The sequence below is a fragment of the Dromiciops gliroides genome, chromosome 4 (genome assembly GCF_019393635.1).
Source record: "Dromiciops gliroides isolate mDroGli1 chromosome 4, mDroGli1.pri, whole genome shotgun sequence".
Classification (NCBI taxonomy): domain Eukaryota; kingdom Metazoa; phylum Chordata; class Mammalia; order Microbiotheria; family Microbiotheriidae; genus Dromiciops; species Dromiciops gliroides.
Window position 1 is genome coordinate 400,053,299 of NC_057864.1, and position 15,497 is coordinate 400,068,795.

Below are 15,497 nucleotides of genomic sequence, written 5' to 3' on the forward strand. Positions count from 1 at the left end.
CCGACACGAGGTAATTGAAGCAGAATTGCCTGGGATCACACGGAAGTGTCCGCGTGGGCAGTGTCACCGCGGGGTGCCTGGACTGGGGAAAAGGACCGGCGAGCGCGATGGGTAGAGAAGCAGACGCGGACGGCAGCGGGACCTCTTCGGAATTTGTCAGCCGAGGCTGCGCGAGCCTTTGCTAGGACGCGTTTCACTCTGGCCTCGGGCCGGGAGAGGAGGGGGGCGGCGGGGATTCAGCGCGCTGGGGTCTGGACGTGCAGAGGCGCTGGCGGAGCGCCCAGGGAGAGGGGTGGGAGAGCGCGGGGAGCGGAGCGCGGGGAGCGGAGCGCGAGCCGCCCGGGGTGGCGGGGGAAGGAGGGAGGAGGGAAGAAGGAGGGGGAAGGAGACAGGTACCGGCCGCTGCCTGGGGCTGCTGGCTGCGGGTCCCGTCTCGTCTGGCCCCGAAGCCAGAATTGGAGCGGAGCCGGGAGGGGTTTGGGGTGGCGCCTGCTAAATGTGCTGGGTCATGTGACGGATCACGTGGTGCGGCAGTTAGGGCCCAACGGCTGAAGGAGGCGGAGACTCAGACCGAGACACTGGGCGGGAGGAGGAGGTGGTGGAGGAGGAGGAGGAGGAGGAGGAGGAGGAGGAGGTGGTGGTGGTGGTGGTGGTGGTGGTGGTGGTGGTGGTGGTGAAGGAGGAGGAGGAGGAGGAGGAGGAGGAGGAGGAGAAGGAGGAGGCGGAGGCGGTGGTGGTGCCGCTGGCTGCCGCCGACGCCGACCGAGGAGACGAGACGAGACACCGAGTGGCCGCCGGCGCCGCCGCCGCCGCCCCCGGGGGAGGTGAGGCGAGGCTAGGCGAGGCGGGCGGAAGGGATGCGACGGGGGGCGGCTGTCACAGCCACGGCCGGGATGCTGTTGTTGCTGCTGTTGCTGCCCGCGGTGGGGGGATCCCCACCAGCCTCCCCCCCCCTCCCAAGAGTCCTCCTTGTCTCCTTAGAACCCCGGGCATCCCCTTCTTACTCGGGGGCTGGCCGCTTTCTCGCTCCCAGCCTCATGCCCTCCGCCCCGGGGCGCGGGGTGGGGAGGGGGCGCCCCGGCCCCAGCTGGGGCGGGGGAGCGGAGCGAGGCTCTGCCCGCCCCGCGGGAGGAGGGCCCGGGCTTTGGTCCGCAGCCGAGGAGCGGCGACGGCCGCCAAGGGAGGGAGACAGACAGACAGACTGACTGACGGACCCACACACCCAGCGGGAGACGGAGGTCGGGGGTGCTTGTGGTCTTATGGGGGGTTGGGAGGGGGATGGGAGCTTCAGCCTTTTTGGAAAAAAAATAGGGGGTGGGATACGGGTGTCTGACCCTGGCAGCTTGGGCGGCGGTTGCTGCTTTTTTTTCCTTCTATTTTGGCCTTTTGTTTCCATGCTAGAGAAAAGCGGGGCGAAAGAGAAATCCGTTTTACCCGGGAGTATGGAGGAGAGGGGGTGGTGGTGATGATCCGGAGGCGTTTGGCTTGGAGCCATTTTATTTCATTGTGGTGGCAGAAAATCCCTCAAAAACGCCCCCCCCCCAACCCCGGGAAACTGGGCTTTGCACTCCTTTTCCTTCACTTGAAGAGGATTTCCCACTCTGCTTCAGCACCCCCACCCCCTTTCTCCTCCCTCATTCCGTCTCGTGTACCTCTTCTCTCCCTACCCCACCTTTAGCAAGACCCGGGGAGGCCGTCAGGAGCGGGGTGTCTGCAAAGCAGCGCCCAGTCACCTGTCGTGCCAGCTGCATGGAAATCCTGGCACTTATGTTGTCTGGAGTCTGCCGTTTCCTCTGACAAATCACACAGACCGCTCATATCACCAACCCCCTTCCCCCTTTCCCTCCTTTAAAAAAAAAAAAGTAGTGTCAATCGCGAACTTTGACCGCCTTTGAGGTAATTAGTTTTGGGATTGATGAGTCCTGTTAGACCCCTCCAAGATTGGGTGGCTGTAGTGAGTTCTTGGTGGTGGAGTTTTGAGGGTGATTTAATGTAAATGAGTGGCTATTTCAGCTTTGCTTGCTTGACTGCTAAGGTGAGCTGGCTTTCCTATCCTTGGGGTTGAGACCTTTCTTTTTCTCTATTTGTTAGTTTATTCCCCATACTTTTCAAAGAATCTCTTTCATAAAGGTAGGGCTTTCATCTAGTCAGTCTCAAGATGAAGTTTATACAAGCACAGGAAGAAATTTAAGTACTAGAATCTAAAGGTAGAAACCTGTATTTTAAGAGAATGAAAAGGTTTTCTGTTTTCTTTTGTGTCCATGGTTTTGCCTTTATCTCGGGTTGTATTTTACTATGTGTAGGCAAATCCATTTTGTGTTGCTGTTTCCTGCAAAACTCTTAAGGTACTATCACCAAATATTGTAACTTAAGGTTGTGAGGAATGTGAAATAATAGAATTAAAAAAAACAACAACAAAACGACTTGCTGAGTAGAGAGTGACTTTAAATGCTGGCTTTGCCTGCCTGGACAGGTTAAAGGCTAATGTCAGAAGTTTATGTATGCTGACATTCACATGCAGAACAAAAAGATTTTTTTACCATATGTAGTGTGATGGTTTACTGGTTTGGAGATGATATGAATGAAGCATGAACATTCAAATTTAGTATTCAGCTTTTTAACTTAAATGGTAGTTAATTTGTATAAAAGTTATTAATGGAAGTGAATCAAATAGCTTTGTTTTAACAAGCATTGTGAAAGTAAATCATCAAATCATAGTTGTATGTCTGGAGAAGAATCCCTCATGCTATCTAGTAATTCCTTCTCCTCAAATGAAACTGAAGCCTTGAGAGTTTAAATGGCTTTACCAATTTTTCACATACCTAATAAATAAGTCACAGAACTGTGATTTGAGCCCAGCACCTCCAGTTTCAGATTCAGTGGACTTTGTATCACATTGATGAATTAGAAACAATTTTTATTTTGCATGAACCAAAAAGTTAGGTATGCAGAAGATTGATAGATAATAAAGTCATTTAATGAACATTTTTAAACCTTTGGCAGCTTTCATTCATGGAAGATAAGCAGAAAGATAGGGCTCCCTTCTGTTTTTGAGAAATGACAGCATAGTGTATCCTCTAGTGGGTCAGTCTTCATATATATGTCAGTCCTGATAAATCTAATGCTTTGCTTAGATAAGATGAAATTTGTACATTCCATTGAAGTTTGTAGGTTGGGTATTGAGTTAAGAAATGCTAGTCTTGTCACCCATTCCTACTTTTTGCAAAATGCTGAACAGTAATTTTGAAATTTAAAAATAGAGGTTGTCTCAAAAGTCTTAGTGCAGTTTTAATCTATTAAAGCTAAAAACTACATGGTAGTACACCAGGTCTTCCAACAGGATGGCCTAGAATAGGGCTAACTGGGTAAGAAGCAAGAATGCTTTTGAACTTGGGTAGTTAAGGGACAGAGGGCTGGAATAGAAGTTAGCCTTACTTTTCTAAAGACTTATTCATTGAGACCAAAATAATTTAACATTATGGAAGTTAGTTTTTTTATTTGTAATTTTGGATTCGTTAAGCCAAATTTTTATTGTTATGACATGCATTGACATGACTTTTTGCGAAAGAGACATCCAAAATACTATAAAACACTTATAATTTGCTTTGCTATTCTATACATTGAGATATCCTACAAGTTAAATCATATACTTCTATGGATCTGTGGTCTCATCATGTCTATATCTCTCTATTTGTGAAGACTGTAGCACTCTAATCTTATGTGATTCTTGTCCATATAAATGTCCTCATATAAATCTACCAAAGAGTATCTACTGATGTGCTACAGTCCTCTCAGTCTTTTAACACTGCATACATAGATACCAGTGTTGTACCTCAATAAACAAACATTTATTGAGGCCTACTATGTGCTAGACTCTGTGCTGGGTGCCAGGGATAAAAATAAAATGAATCAAACAACCCTTAATGGAAAAGTACTTGTATTCTAAGCCACCTAATTCAGTTTTATTATGATATTAACTTTACTGGCTTGTGTCCTTTTCCCATCATACTTTTCAGGGAGTGATGCTACTTACAAGTCATAGTCTGTGTTTACTGAAGTCTACTTATGCCTCTCTGTTGCCTTTTAAGTTACTGAGAATTTTTATTTGTCAGATATTGTTATAGTCTTGGTTTGAAACTGTATCCATCAGTCAACAAGCACTGATTAAGTGCCTTTTTTATGCCAGGCATTGTGCTAGGCACTTGGGATACAATGACAAAAGTGAAGTAGTCCTCACCTGGGAGTAGTTTGCAATCTTATTGGGAGAATATATCCTTATATACGTACCTACGAATGTACATACAAAACAGATGCAAGATAATTTTAGAGGGTAGGTACTAGAAGTTGGGGAAGATCAGGAAAGTTTTCATGTAAATGTGGTACTTGAGCTAAGGGTTGAAGGAAACAAGGGATTCTAAGAGACAAAGGTGAGGAGGGAGTGTATTCCAGAGGTGAACAACCAGTGCAAAGGCCTAGAGATGGGAGATGAAGGGCCTTTGATGAGGAACTGTGAGAAGGCCACTTTGACCTAGTTATAGTGTATTTGAAGTTGAGTAATGTGTGATCAGTCTGGAAAGGCTGGTTGGTGACAGGTTGTGAAGATCTTTAAATACTAACAAAGGAACTTGTATTTGATCCAGGGAGCTACTGGAATTTAAATAGCATCATGGGAAGAGCATTGGTGTTAAAAATGATGATGATGGGCATATGTCAATGAGTGGTTTAGGATCTCTGAAAATACTATGGAATTTCTCAAATGCAGTTCAACCCTCTTCCTATTATTCATTTCTAGAGATAGGCTATTGCCCAATGTGCAGGGGCAATCGAAGATATCAGCTGATGAGTTAACTCAGTGGACTGTTTATAAAACTTAATGACAGAGCCTGGATAATAGACATTGTTCATCTATTTGGTTCTTCCTGTTTGGCTAAGTCATGAAACAATGTCATCTGGGGAACAAAGACTAGTTTGGCTGGAGCTTGGAGTTGATAGAGTGATGACAGAGACAAGTAATATGAAAATTAAGGTAGAATGACACCAGATTATGAAGAGCTTTGAATGCCAGACATAGGAATTTTTATCTTTATTAAACAGGCAAGAGGGAGACATTGAAAATTTTTGAGCAAAGAAGTGATATGACCAAATTCTTGCATATAGATGATTATTCTGGCAATGGTATGAAAAATTGGAATGGAGGAGACTGGTGACTGGAAGATCTATTTGGAAGTAGTTATTTACTGAAATAAGCTACTGAGCTTAGGTGGGTCTTAATGAGGGCCTGTGGTTGTAGTAGTGAGAATGAAGAGAAATTGCAGAGATGGAATAGGCAATATTTGGTAACTGATTAGAGATGAGATCAAGGGAAGAGTCAAGGATAATCCAGAGTTTTAAATAGGTGATATTGGGTGAATTAGGTTGCTACAAGTGAAACAGTAAAGTCAAGAGGAGGAGCAAGTTTTAAGGAGAAAATGTTGGGTTTTGAAATGCTTGAGGGTTATAGGACATACTGGATGTCCTCTAAGCACTTAGAATTATGCACCTAAAGCTCAAAAGAGAGGTTTGGAGAATAGCAGGGGTGTTTTAGTTTTCAGTGTGAGTCTGTACACCTCAGAAATCTGCAAACTCTACAAATCAAGTACTTTGTTGATTGACTAGCCTTAAGAAACTGGTTAAGAGGGTCAAATTTATACTCCCCCCCCAACCCCCAACCAAGCTAGTTGTTAAGAATTTACCAGCAAACCTGTACTAGAGGAAGGGATTTGAAAGTCACCTGATGGTTGAAATTTTGGGAGTTAGTAATTTTGCCAAAGGAGAGAGTATAGAGAAAGAAGGAAAGTAAGCTTTTGACAGACCTTTGCAGGGAAGATCCACATTAATAGGTTGGAAGAGAAGGAACCTGTAAAGCAGACAGGTGTGAGGAGAATAAAGAGGGCATGGTTTATTAGAACTCGAACAAGGAAGATGTGTCTAATAGGAGGGAATGATCAGTAGTTCTGAAAGTTTCAGAAAGGTCAAGGAGGATGAGGACTGAAGAGAGGCCATTGGATTTGGTAAATAGGATGCCACTAGGGACCTTTTTGAAAGAGCAATTTTAATAGAGTATTGGGGACAGAAATTGGATGGCAGTTAGGCTGGGGAATCTCAATATATGGTGTATAGACAAGTTTTTTGAGAATTTAATATTTTTATTTGCTGTCATTGAGTAGGAATAACTACCATTATCTTTAGGTGGTGTGAAACACACCCTCAGGATCAATGTCATATTAAGTCTTAGACTGATAAATTGATGGTGTTCACATGAAAAAGAGATTTGTGGTACAATGGATTATAAAACCACTTGGAATTGAATTTAGCTATTAGGACAAGCTGGTACCAAATGGTAGGAATATTATGTGGTATATTGCAAAGAGCATTGGGACCAGGAGTGAGACAATGGGGGTTCTAATCCTGATTCTGATGCTTGCTACCTGTGTGCTTATTATCAGGTCACTAACCTCTGAACCTCAGTCTCTGAAAAAGGGTAAGACCTGGCTGTCCTACTTCATTGTTTTGGGAGGTTCAAAAGTACTTTCTTTGTAAAATGATACATAAATTTAAGGTATTATCTTAATTTTATTGAAAGAACAACTTTAAGCCTTCCTTTGTCTGGTAGTTCTTACATTTGGGCATTCTCTTTTAGCTTGGGAACGGGCATATTATAGTCATTAAGTCATGGAGTCAGAAAACATGAGTTTGAGTCCTGGATTCACTATTCACTAATCATCTGAACTTGGGCAAATTTACCTTTGAATTTTAATTTCATTATTTATTTAACAGCCATAATAATACTTGTACTATCTGACTCCATGGGGTTATTGTTAGGATGTTGTTTGGAAAACTCTAAAGCATTATTTATGTGAGTTATCATTATTAATTCTTTTTATTTTTAAAGAAGATTCAACTTTTACTTTCAGGTTTCATTTATTGATTCATCTAGTTGGAAGACTTCATTTTAAACCTCTCTTGTATGTGCTTTTAAAGAACTATTGCTTAATACTTGAAAATTCCTCCTGAAATTTATAGGTGAACATGAATGAGTTCAGAATTTCTTCATCCTAAATATTTCCCTTAATAATTTATTGACTATGTCATGATTAAAAGTAGGTTAAACTCCTTGAAACCTTTACTTTTCTGAAGTATATTGTCTATAATTTTCATTTTATAGGATCATAGAATTAGAGTTAAAATGGACCTTAGAGGCTGGTGAGACAGACCCCCCCTCATTTTATAGATGTGGAAAGAGAGACAACATGGTTAAGTGATTTGCTTTGGGTTACATAGGTAATAAGGGTTAGAGGCAGAATTTAAACCTAGGTCTTTTTTGGGGGGGGGGGTGAGGCAAGTGGGGTTAAGTGACTTGCCCAGGGTCACACAGCTAATAAGTGTCAAGTGGCTGAGGTTGGATTTGAACTCAGGTCCTCCTGAATCCAGGACTGATGCTTTATCCACTGTACCACCTAGCTGCCCCCAACCTAAGTCTTCTTAACTCAAGGTCCTGCACCTTACCCACTACACCAGTGGTGTCAAATTCAAATAGAAATGCATCCCTTCCAGCAAACTGACTTAGAAAACCAGAAATTAACATTATTTCTGTTGTATTTTTATCTTTTTGTTAAACAATTTCCAATTACTAGTTTGAGCAGCACTCAGGAGTCATGTTTGACACCTCTATAATATACCTTGTCTTTATACAACTACCATTATCACTTCCACATTGTGGGTTTCGGGTGCAAGGCCTCTGAGATCTGAAAAATCTGTGTAAAAATTTCTGGCCCTCCCTTTGCACCAGAGAAATCTCAATTATTACGGTATTGAATGATGAAATATGTTGATATTATACAATACTATACATCTATTTTATGTATTTCTGACCTTTTTCTATGTCATCTGTGGCTTCTGCAAAACTCACCCATAATTGCCATTTGATTTCTTATGCTGACCCACGATATATCTAAACCTCAATGGGGGAAGTTGTAATGTGGAAGGGATAACTGTACTAGTTGGGCCCTGTCTTTACTGCCTACCTCCCTTACTGCTTAGTTCCTGAGATCAGCTTTCAAGATCAGAAGAGGTTGGACACCTTCAAATTAGTATCATAGTAGACACAGTTCTTTGTAGGACAAGTCATGTATCAGACATGTTTTATGAGGTCTTAAAATACATAACTCTTTTGGCACAGTATCATGTCGATCATTTTGTTCTTTTTCCATACTCTATCATTTCCTCATTTCTAGTTATTAAAGTTACATATTAGTTCCCTGGGAAAACTTCTGGTAGATCATTACTGTTACTGCTAGCTTTGATAAAACAACAGTATCATTAGAATTCAGGTACATGATGGAACATGATTAGGAGTCTAGAAAGTTGATCAGTGCTGGTGTTACTGTTGACAGAACTAAGAATTTATAGATAGTGTCAGTACATTATTGGTTTCTAGGAGCAGAGACACTTCTACTAGCACAGTGGGGTGACACTTAATAGATGTTTGTTGATTGAATGATCTCCCTTAAAGTTAAAATGGAAAGCTAGGTGACACATAGCATTCAATGTCAGTAATTGGAATAGCAAGAATTGCTTGACAAAAAGTTGTGACTTGTGCCATTGAAACACAGTACCTTGATTAGTCAAACATTGTCTTATAAATTGTCAGATTAGCTTGTTAGAATTAGCAAATATTCAAGAAAGTTTAAAAACATTTGCCCTTTGTCAGTAGTGGGCTTAAAATTATATATATAGATGCCAGGAAAGAAGGTATTTAAGTAATCTCCTTACTTTCTATATCAGAGAAAGTGAAGTGTAGAAAAGGCATCAGAAAAAAAATTAGATTTTTTTTTCCAAATTTGAATTCTTACAAATGGTTTGAATTATTTTTCTCCCTTTCCCTCACCCTCCTTGTGTCTTTCTTGTTTTTGCCAAAATTTCTAATGAAATGAGAAACACAGAAGTGTCTGTGCATTAGAATTTTTCCTTTATTTGGTTATAACTGATGAATTAGGTAAATTATGCAATACTTTAAAATGCTTATGAATTAAATATACCACTTACATCAAAGGGGAGAGAAATGTAATTTGCATACATTATCTATTAACATATATTTTAATACTGGAACCTAAGATAAAAAGTGACAAAAGTTTTGTTTTCCGTTCTTACACAAATTTGATTCTAAGATGTAGGAGAAAAAATAAAGTAGTCTTGGCGTGCTGCCCAGAATCCACCTATAATAACTTACCAGATCAGTGGTTTCCAACCTTTTTAGAGTTTTGATATCTTTGTTGGATTTCACAGCAGGTCTCTTTCCTCTCATCCTCCTCCCAAGTGCTGTATGTCATGGCTCACACGTGTTAATTTAAAAAATTCAAATGAATTAAACTTTTTTTGAGGATTTTTTCCTCATCCAGTATAGGAGAAGCAGAATGGAAATCATTATGTTATGACCAGTTAATCATAGTGAATCAGACATGCATCTTGAATCACTTATATCCCTGAAGTATGACAGAGAAATATTAAGCACGTTATAGGTTCCTCGTGTATTAAATACATCATACTATTCCTCACAGAGGAGTCTGACAAGAATATAAAATTCTTTGAAATCAGCTTTTTAAAAACATGAGATAGTTCAAGTGAAAATGCTTGACTAAGGAAATCCCGATGCATAGTAGAATATCGGCATAATTTGGGGTGGAGTGAGGTGAGGGGGTTAGTATTCTCACTCTCTGCATCTTGAAAAATTTGGGGCATTATATGGCTTCCTGCAATCTTTGTATATTTTTCAAATTAATATGATCTCCTTGGTACCAATATGTTGATGATGTAAAACCAGATACCTCAGACCTTTTTGTTCCCACACCAGGAAGTTGGAATTTTTCCTCATGTATATAAATAGTATTAACTTTCTGCTCACATTTGGGGAAGTTTCCTTCTCTCCCCCTGCCCTCATCCAGTCTTATATCAACCAGACAACTTTGTATTATCAGTGGAAGGCAAAGAGAAAATTGACATATGAAATACATATGTAATCCACACACCTCAAATTTTTCTTTATTTTTAATACCTTATTGAATTTTTTTAAACCACAGCCACTTCTTCCTTATAATAAAGAAAAATAGTTAAACAAATGCAATTGACAGAGCAGCCGTGTCTGACAGAAAATGGAACATTTCCCACCAGTAGTCTACTACTTCTTTACCAAAAAAGGGAAATGTTTCATTATCATTCCTCTGGAACTAGTTGTCTCAGGCTACTGGTTTGTCTCGTGCCTTATCTTCTCCATCAGTTCTACTTGGTAATTCTATTAGCTTCCATAGATCTAATTATCTTTTCTGTGCTGATTATTCTTTTTTTTGTTTGTTTGTTTGTTTTTTTTGCTGGGCAATGGGGGTTAAGCAACTTGCCCAGGGTCACACAGCCAGTAAGTGTTAAGTGTCTGAGGCCGGATTTGAACTCAGGTACTCCTGAATCCAGGGCCAACGCTTTAACCACTGCGCCACCTAGCTGCCCCCTGTGCTGATTATTCTTAATGTTACCTATCCTTCCCTAACTCTGCTGACCACCAGTCTCATGTCTCCCAGTCACTTTTCATACATCTCAAACTGGATGTCCAATAGGCATCTTAAATTCAACATGTCCAAAACTGAACTCTATCTTTCCCTCCAAACTGCTCTCCTTTCAAATTTCCCTAATATTGTCAAGGGCATTACCATCCTCTCAAGTTCCCCCCAGGCTTGCAACCCAGGTATAATTTTTGATTCTTCACTATCTCTTACCCCCATATTCATTCTATTGCTAAGGCTTATTGATTTCGTCTTTGCAACTTCTCTTGAATATTCCTCATCCTCCTCTGACATTGCTACCACTCTGGTTCAGGTCCTCATTACCTCATATTTGGACTATTGCAATAGCTTGTTGGTGGGTCTGCCTGCTTCAAGCTTCTCCTCAATCTCTATTTAGTTGCCAAACTGATTTTTCTTTTAAAAATTTATTTTTCTTTTTAATTTTTCTCAGTTACATGTAAAGATATTTTTGAGTTCCAATTTTTTCTCCCACTTTCCCTTTCCTCCCCACTCCTGAGTCCAGCAAGCAATTTGATTTAAGTTATACATTACTATTATCAGGTTAAACATATTTTCACATTAATCAGAACAGAAGGAAAAAAATGCAAGAAAGAATAAACAAGAACAATAACAAAAAAGCAACAACAAAAGTGAAAATAGTATGCTTCAGTCTGCATTCTGATTCCATGGTTCTTTTTCTGAATGTGGAGAGCATTTTCTGCCATAAGTCTTTTGGCATTGTCTTGGATCATTGTATTGCTGAAAAGAGTTAGGTGAATCGCAACCGATCATTACACAGTGTTGTTGATACTGTGTACAATGTTCTTTTGGTTCTGCTCATTTCACTCAGCATCAATTCATGTAAATTCAGGTTTTTCTGAAATCCATCTGCTTATTTCTTTTTTGGGGGGTGGGGCAGGGCAATGAGGATTAAGTGACTTGTCTAGGGTCACATAGCTAGTAAGTGTCAAGTGTCTGAGGTCAGATTTGAACTCAGGTCCTCTGAATCCAGGGCCAGTGCTTTATCTACTGCATCACCTAGCTGCCCCCTGGTTATCATTTCTGACAGCACAATAGTATTCCTTTACATTCATATACCACAACTTGTTTAGCCATTCCCCAGTTGATGAGCATCCCCTCAGTTTCCAATTCTTTGCTGCCACGAAAAGAGCAGCTATGAATATTTTTGTACTTGTCTGTCCTTTTACCATTTTTATGATTTCTTTGGGATATAGATATAGCAGTGGTATTGCTGGATCAAAGGGTATGCACATAAATGGATTTTTCTGAAGGTCCGTTCTGACCATGTGACTCTCCTCCTATTCAGTAAACTCCATTGGCTCTCTATAACCTCCAGGATCAAATACAAAATCCTCTATTTAGCATTCAAAGTTCTTCATAACATATTCTTCCTCTCTCTCCCACCTTTCCAGTCTAATTACACCTTACTTCCTACCATGTACTCTGATTACTCTCTGGAAGAAGATACTCCATCTCTTGGTTCTGGGAAATTTCTATGCCTGTTTCCCATTTCTGGTTTCTTTCAAGTCCTGACTAAAACCCCACCTTCTATAGGAATCCTTTCCCAACACTTCTTAACTTTAATACTGTCCCTTGTTGTCTTCTCCTTTAGATTGTAAGCTCCATGAGGTCAAGGACTATCTTTTGCCTCTTTTTTGTATCACTAGCACTTATCATAGTGCCTGGCACATAGTAGGTGCTTAATAAATTCTTACTGACTGAGTTTTGTTCAATTTTAGCCAATCTACTATGAGATTTTTTAAAAAATTAGACTGTTAAGCAGCAAAGTTAACTGACTTGTGACTTAATTTTTTCCCACTAATTTCATCTTATTGTAGAAATGTTAATGAATAATGAAATATTTAAATCCAGGTAGATAGATGGTATGGAGGACATTAGTCAAAGTGTTTGATTAAATAGTGGGGATCTAGAATAATTTTACAAATTAAATAATCACTTCCTCAATAGTTGAGATTATTTGAACTCATTGTTTACTTTATTTACCTGGAACTTGGAAGGTAGAATAGATTACTTCTTAGGATATGGCACTTTGAAAAGTATGCCATTTTACAGAGCAGGAAATTCTAGACAAGAAAGGGCAATGAACTTTCAGCTGGGTTGGTTTTGTTTCATATGTGTGGTGTAAAAGTTAGGCCCCTCTGCTTCTTGATGTCTTAGGGATTTCTAAATCTCATCAACTGTGATCATATGGGAACAACTCGAAATAGAATATTCTTCTTCACGTTTATTTTCAGAACCTGCTTTATTTTTTAAACTAGAAAATATATAAAAATTAAAAAAATGAATTACCCTTAATATAAGCTTTGATATAAAGTGTTAAATAAACTTAATTTATAAGAAAACTTTTCTTTCATGAGATTTTCCTTATTTGAATATGTGGATCTCTGAGGGTCAAATCCAAACAAATTGTGGTCTATTTACAAACATTAATTAAGTGCCTATTATGTGCCAGGTGCTGTGATAGGGCTAGAAGATACAAAGGAAGGCAGAAACATGGTTCCTGTTGTCAAGATTATATTCTATTCTAACGAAGAAGACAACATGCAAATAAATTATACATACAAGATATATATAAATGAAAAGTAATTATGAGGTATGAGGTAATAGACTAGCAGGAGGTAGGACCGGGAAAGGCCTCTTGTCTGGAGGAGGCTTTGAAGTCTGAAGTGAAGAGGGAGAGCATTCCAGGCATGGAGTTCATTCAGTGCAAATGTACTGTCTCGAGAGTGGGAGTGTTGTGTGTGAGGAGCAGCAGGTAGGCCAGTGGTCCTGGATTGTAGAGTGTGGGGAGAAGAGTGAAATAGAAGAAGACTAAAAAAGTAGGAAGGGCCCAGGTTTAAAGGACTTTTAATGTCATCCAGAAGATTTTATATTTAATCCTAGAGGAAGTAGGGATGAGTCACTGTAGTTTATTGAGTAGGAGGGAGGACATGGTCTGATTTATGCTTTAGATTAGCAGTGTCAAACACATAGCTCACAAAATTGACTGTGGCCTGAACCAGATTAAAGTGTAATTGGGAAATACTTAACAAAACAAATAAAACGTGTAATAAAACATAGGTATTACATTTTAAAACTGTCAGTGTGTGGCCTGCAAGGATCCATATATGTGTAGTTGTTCCCATTTCCATTTGAATTTGACACCCCTGCTTTAGATGATCACTTGGCAGCTGAGTAGAGGATGAGAAACTTCAGGTAAGCAGACCAATTAGAAGATTATTTCTATAAGCCAGATGATTAGGTCCCTTCTAAGAGTGGTGATTGTATGAATGGAGCTTAGGGGAACTATATGAGAAATGTTATGAAGGTAGAAACACCACCACTTGGCAACAGATTGGATGTGTGAATAACAGAGTGAATATATTTAAAGATGATTCTGAGGTTTCCGGGTGACTGAAAAGATGTGTTTACCTTTGACAGGAATAGAAAATTGGGAAGAGAGGAAGGTTTGAAGAATAAGTAATGAGCTATATTTTGGACAATTTAAGTTTGAGATGCCTACTTGGCATCCAATTAAAAATGTCCAAGAGGCAGTTGGCAACTGGCAACTGGGATTAGAAATCAGTATAGGGGCAGCTAGGTGGCGCAGTGGATATAGCCACCGGCCCTGGCTTCAGGAGGACCTGAGTTCAAACCTGGCCTCAGACACTTGACACTTACTAGCTGTGTCACTTAACCCTCATTGCCCCGCAAAAAGAAAGAAAAAGAAAAGTGATTAGAAATCAGTAGAGAATTATTGCCAGCTATATAGACCTGAGTGTCTTCTGCATGAAGATAATTTAATCCATGGAATCTGATGAAATCCCAAAGGAGATGGTATTAAGAGAAGAGAGAATTAGGGTCCAAGAGAGAACCTTGAGCGACATTCTGGGTTTGTGGGCACAACTTGGATGAAAATACAATACAGGAGACTGAGAAAGAGATATCAGACAGGTAGGAGGAGAACCAGGAGAGAATTGAGTCTCAAAAACCTAGAGAGGAGAAAACACCTAGAAAAAGATTGAGAATGTCAGATGCTACAGAGAGGTCATGAAGTATCAGAACTGAGAAAAAACCATTAGAGCCATTAATCTTTAATAGTTTAATTTATATGATACCTGGGGAGACAGAATTAGTAAATGCAGAATAAACAATTAGAATAAATATAAATGTAAGGTAGTTAGGGAGAGAGGTTACGAGCAATTGGGGAAATTAGGAAAGTCTTCCTGTAGAAGGTAGTGCTTGAGCTTGAAGAAAGATAAGGATTCTATGAATTCAAGGTGGGAAGGGAATGAATTTAGAAAATGGAAGGATGATCAGTGCAAAATCATGGAAGTTGGTGATGGAGTATTATCTGTAAGGAATGAAGAGAAGGGTAGTTTGGTTGGATTGTAGAATGGGCATGTTAAGGGCTAAAATTCTAGCTATTCTGTCTAAAATATCTAATGAGTGGTCACCAATAAATTATAAGCTTTAGCAAGAGTTAGGCTTTTAAGCATTTATTAAGAATAAGAATTTGGTAAAGAGAGAAAGGCCTACATTCATCTATCTATTAAAGGGAGAGCACATTTCCAGGTCCGCTCTCCACCAGAGTCCAAAGGAAAGAGCCCCAGTCAGAGCGACAGGTTCCTCCCTTCTTCCCACAAGCAGAAGTCACTTCCTGATGCCAAAGACTCCTGGTCTTGCCCTCAAAGACCTTCACTTCATCGCGGAGCTTTTCTACAGTAAGTCTCCAGCAGGTGGAGTCATTCCAATCATTACAGGCAAAAGAGCCCAGATTGTATACAATGTGTAATGTGGATGGAAAGATAAGTTGAGGATAGATTGTGAAGAGTTTTAGAAGCTAAACAAGAGTTTATGTTTGATCCTAGAGGCAAAAAGGAGCCT

At 40.1% G+C, this 15,497-nt stretch overlaps 1 protein-coding gene across 1 annotated transcript in view; it reads left to right on the forward strand.

Annotated features, from left to right (window-relative positions):
- The first annotated feature begins 692 nt into the window (after window positions 1–692).
- The window catches only part of TULP4 (TUB like protein 4), a 258,249-nt gene continuing 243,444 nt past the window's right edge, over window positions 693–15,497 (forward strand). Inside the window, exon 1 of the mRNA XM_043964743.1 lies at window positions 693–824. The gene's annotated coding sequence lies outside the window, so the exon portion shown is untranslated. The remainder of the gene's footprint in view (window positions 825–15,497) is intronic.